This window comes from Magnolia sinica, chromosome 16, assembly GCF_029962835.1.
Source record: "Magnolia sinica isolate HGM2019 chromosome 16, MsV1, whole genome shotgun sequence".
NCBI classification, from domain to species: Eukaryota; Viridiplantae; Streptophyta; class Magnoliopsida; order Magnoliales; family Magnoliaceae; genus Magnolia; species Magnolia sinica.
The window spans coordinates 58915162-58921052 of NC_080588.1; positions in this window are offsets into that span (position 1 = coordinate 58915162).

Here is a 5891-nt window from a genome sequence, read left to right on the forward strand (position 1 = left end):
ATCGGTGCTCCGTGGGCTCTAATATGATGTATGTGTTTCATCCATTCCGTTCGTCCATTTTTAAAGATCATTTTATGGCTTTTTCCGAAACCTGAGATGGATATAAATCTCATATGGACCACACCATAGTAAAACAATAGTGATTGGATATCCACCATTAAAATCATCCTAAGGCCCCGTGTACTGTTTATTTGACATCCTATCCGTTGATTAGGTCATGAAGACCCAGATGAAGGGAAAAAACAAAGATAAGCTTGATCCAAAACTTTTGTAACCCCCAAAAAGCTTTCAATGGTCTACCTTCATTGAACACTGTTTCCTGTAATGTGATCCACCTGAGATTGTCATAAAACTCACCGTAAAATGATCTAGAAAAATAGATAGACGAAATGGATGAAACAAATACATCACTGTAGAGCCCACAGAGCATCGACCACCTGCCATTAGCTGGTGGCAGGGGGAGTAGCCAATCCATATCCCTTAGCCGGAACGCGGATTTCCTCGCCAAAGGCTTTCGCAGGAAGTCCTTGCGCTGGGATGCCAGGTGGTGCCCACAGTGATGTTTGTTATAAATCCACTCCGTCCATCCGATTTTTGAAGTCATTTTAGAACATCCTACCAAAGATGAGGTGCATCCAAAATACGACCGCAGACTAAGTGGATCCAAAACTCAAGTGGGCCATACCATAGGGAAAACTGGCAAAAGAGTTTACCACCGTTGAAAACTTCCTGGGCTCCACTTTGATGTTCATATTCCATCCAAAACGTTCATGAGGTCATCCCCCCATCCGATGAAGTGAAAAAATGTAAAATTTATCGTAATATGTAACTTTTGCAGCGTTAAAAATGTTTCGATGGGGGTCACTAAATTCCCATAGGGCCCGTTTGGCCGGGTGGATTGGAAGGGATTGATTGGTATTAGGGTGGATGGCATGGATTTCTAGGTAATGATGGTGTTGTCGGTAGATTGTCTTGAGATCCATGGGATTGCTATATACAGTCTGTTTGGCATGCCCGGCGAATCCCGAGATTAAACCTTCCCATCCCTCTCAATCCCATGAGCCAAACACGTCCCAAGTAAATTTGAACGGATTAGGGTGGATTGGATGGGATTTGAAAGTAATATCGTGTTGTCAGTGGATTGTCTTAAGATCCATGGGATTGATATCAGATCATGGACTCTGTTTGGCACGTCCGGCCAGGATTTAACTTCCAATCCCTTCCAATAACATCCAGTCCCTTCCAACCCGACCGGCCAAACGGGCCCATAGTTTACTCTTGTGCGGCTCCTTTGAGTTTTAGATTGACCTCATTTTTGTCACATGTTCTAAAATAATCATTCAAAATGGTTGGGTGGGGTGGATTTCTCACAAACATCACGGTAGGCCCCACATAGCATCCTAGCGCATTAACTTAGTGCTAAAAGCTTTTGCACCGTCCTCCTGCGGATGTTTAAGTGTCCATTCTCCTTTCACTAGGCCAAGCATGTGCTTATTTAATGAAATAAAATATTTGAAGCATCCTCTCATTCCAACCACAATCTCTACCTTTGTTTATTATATATTTCCCTTTTTAATACTTGTCATAGTTCATGCCCCAATGATGAATGATGGACGTCTTCACATGGCCAACGTGGCAAAATTCTGACCCTTAAACCCCATGTTTTCATTGGAAGCGGTTTGCGTGCTTGTCGTAAACTATGTGGGGCCCACCGTGACGTATATGTCTTATCACTACGTCCGTCCGTTTTTCCGGCTCATTTTAGCCCAAATGGCCGGCATTACTGGAAATAGTGGGAATGGAATGTATACCGTTGAAAACTTTTCAGGGCCACGGAAGATTTATATCAAGCTAGTATTTGTATTTTATACATGTCTTTGCGACTCCACGAACAGGATGTATAATAAATAAATATCACTGTGGGCCCTAAGAAGGTTTCAATGGTGGATGTCATTATCCCTACTGTTTCTTTTAGTGTGGTCCACTTGAACTTTAGATATGCTTCAATTTTAAGCAGTTGTCCTGAAATGATCTCTAAAGACGGATGGACGGCGTGGATAAGAATACATCCACGGCAGGCCCCACCAAGTTTACTCGGTACAATATACCACAATGAGTTGCTAAGTACGCAATCAGCTTCCGTTTTCATTTCCCTCATGTGTTTTCTTACGGTGATAGTCTACTACCGTTTTGTGGTGAAATCGATGTGAGTCATCTACCAAAACTACCAGTTCACTTACGAGGCAACGCGATTTTGACTGTTTTCTCAGTAATGGTGATGGATCTGGTGTGAAATTCGCATTGATTGGAAGATAACAGCCATCTGATTTGCATTTTTTCTCATCTGGAACATTGGTGCAACTATTTTAATGGTAGGGATCATTCAATCTGGTGATTTTCATGTATGATCCATCCACAGCGACCTCAATAATCTGGATGACTCAGATTGAGTTCATGTATTCCACGTGGACTGTAGGTGAGTCACCAAAGTGGTGGTGAACCGTTTTCTGTAACTCCAGCCCCTTAAAATCAACAAAAATCATGTTTCATACGAAGAATTACGTGATAGTCGTGTCCATGATATCTACCATTTCCTCACGTCTTCAGTTTGGCAAGTGGGGCCCACGGCTAGGTGATCGAGTCTATTGATCTGATAGCCCCAACAGTATATGAGCCGTCCTCATGCCAAAGATCTAACGGCCAGGATCTGTTTGCGAGATTTTTAAGGCATGATCCATACACGGTGGGTCCTATCAGATTAACGACCTGTATTACTTAAATAAGGGCCCCACATGTACGAACTGAGAGACCGAGTATTCCATTCCCGTCCATGAGCCGAGGATCATATGATCCTTCTCAGCATATTCCATTCCCCGTGCCCTAGTGGGACTCATTGCCACATCAGTGTTAGCTTTTTTTCAATTATAACGCATGGCCCACCCAGCCAGTATGGTAGATCTGGGAGCACCAGCATCAGGTAGAGCCATCTCTATATTGTACAGGTGGAAGGGTTTCGAGTCAATCTGGACCATCCACCTAGTAGGCCCAACAACCATGAATAGCCAAAAATCACTCTCATCACAAAATCCTACCCCCTTTTTCCTTTTGTTTTCTACCGTTGATTTAAACTCTACCGATCAGATTGAATGAATAATCAAATCTATTTCCATCTTTAGATACTAGCCATCCATGATAGAACCCACCTGATGGAAGGTCCCGATGAAAATATCAATCTGCCACGTGTGCCATCCAGAGATGACTCTACCATATCCCAGTTCTTCTTGTTCTACGGTATCAGACCTCCCATTAGATAGACCAAGGAGTCTGCACGCGTGGTGCCGACTGTACCAGTGGGCCAGGAGAATCTAGGCGACATGAAGTAGATTCCAGAAGGAATGTAGGACCCACATCACAAAAGCCGTCTCGATGGAGATCTTCCTACCCTGAGGATTACACGTGGTTGGCTGTTACTAGCTCATTGGGATGTGGTGTGGCCCACCTTGATCTGTGCCTGGTACTTATCCATCATGTAGTGTTTGATTTTGTAGGACATGTCCCTGTTATGGATGATCAAGGGTCCCTACATGTCTAACTGTACAGGGTCCTAGTCACAGACATCACAGGTTGTGACCACATGCCCACCAGATGTGGTCTTGCAAGTTGGTGTGGTCCACCACCACCTGACGCATTTATCTTGTGCACTTTCATGGGATTATTATTCTTAGCTGGGATACAGGTGAGCTGTCCGGTCGTACACATGTCATGTAACTCAAATCCCAGCCGTCCAAATAGTTGGGCAGATTACTATTTTTCTTTGGGGAATTATCACGTGCGCTCCCGTGTATGATAGTTACAATACATCTGTAATGTGTGGGGCCCACTGGTGATGTGTTCTTTGAATCCAAACCGCGCATCTTGTTAGACTTCTCATAGTTACTACATAGATAACAGAACCATCCCTATCAAGAAGTCAGGTGGGACACACGGATATTGAGTTTCACATGCATGCGAAGGGATGATCATTCCCCAAATTTATTTTCTACGGTCTATTAGATGTCCACGATTGAACAACTGGAATCAGTTATAAATCATACATCTTCGAACCCACTTCTGGACGGCTAGGATTTGAGGTATCTACCAGGTGGCAGTGGGACAGCTCACCTGTATCCACAGCTCATTCCGCTGCTTCGTTATTCTTTCAGCTCGCAGTAACGAGAAATGAGAGCGGGCTTACATGAGTGAGGTGGAAACCCACTCCACTTATTTGTATGCGATCTAGGCCATTCATCAAGTGGGGCCCAATGGAAACATTAACTGACTAAAAAATCAATTAGGTATATTTATCGTACGTGCCACACGTTTAGAATAAAGAAGAAAGCATTTCTCAGAACAGTCTATATATTTCATAGATGTGCGACCCACCTGATGTGTAGACTGGCTTAATATTTATATGAGGGTCCATTAAAAGTTGGCCTAACCTGATGAATGGACCAGATCCCTCAAATACTGGGCATGCAATCTTTGAATAGCCTCTCTGATCGTGATTCTGAGGCCGGTGTGATTGATCCCTTTAGAGCTTGAATCCTTCGAGAGAGGCGGAATTGCTGTGGATATCTTAGCTTAATGTTTCTTAATATCCAAATCCTTGCTTATTGATCCACACACGTGGCAGTGATGTGGAGCTATCCTGACCATGCAATTAATGACTATAAAATAAATAGTTAAAATAAAATAATCAGTGGTCCAAATTTGAAGTAAAAAAATCAGAGTGTGTTTCTTTGGCCATGCTCCATCCACAGTCGACTCGGCTATTTAGACGGTCTGGATTACCGTACAAGTATGCCACGTGTACGGTTGAAGAGTCACCACCACTTTTTAAGTGGTGCTGAACTAACACAGGAATCTAAACCTTGACATGATCTTGGGGCAATTGAACACTATCAGACAAACGAGATCCCATCTACCTACATTTCAATATGCCCCCACATGGACAGGTTTTGCTCTATCCATCCAGGAATTACCTGCCAACCTGTCATGTCTGTGGAAATCCGAGCCGTGATTCACGTGGGCCCCACTATAAAGATGGCTCTCCCCAGAAATCAGGACAGTCCATTAGTCAGCCTGGTTGTACGAACACTCCAATATAGACTATTGATAATCTTTTTATAACCGTTTGTTGTGAAGTACGTGTAGTTGAATGATAATCCGACCAATCTGAGCTCTGTATCAGATCATATACAAAATGTAGTATGGCCCACTTATTCAGCTTCTTGGATATACCACACACATGGTAGGTTTGGCACGTGCCACCGCGTGTAGGGGTGGCTTAATCAACATTAGTGTTGAAATTTTGGTTACACGCTGTATAGAAATGCTCAGTACTCTGAGAGCACTATAAATTATAGTGCTCCTGGTTGTATCAGTTTACAATGACAGTTCACTTGATTGATCTGTACCGTCTATCAAGTCCAGAACATATTTCTTGTAGTATCATGCAAAAATTTGCAGTGATTGGATGATCCAAACCATCCTTGATTTGGTCTTATTTTCCAAAACCGTCCTTTTTTAAGGCGTGGATGGGATAGTTATGATTGCCTAAGAAAAGTGATTCTTCAGAATCATAAGAACTCATGATGGGCCTTAACAAATATTGATTGGACCTATGTTTGTGTAGACAATCATCACCGTTCATTTTAAAAGGCTATTGATCAAATGGTTATTATTTATCATATTTGTGTGATGTTTTCATATTAGCGTATGAAATTCGTGTTGGAACTAATGAACAGTCTGGATTAATGGATTGGATTTCCCCAATATAAAGGAGGAGCATTGTAACTTTTATGATGCTCCGAGAGCACTATAGCATTTCTCCCCCCCATTGTACCGTACAC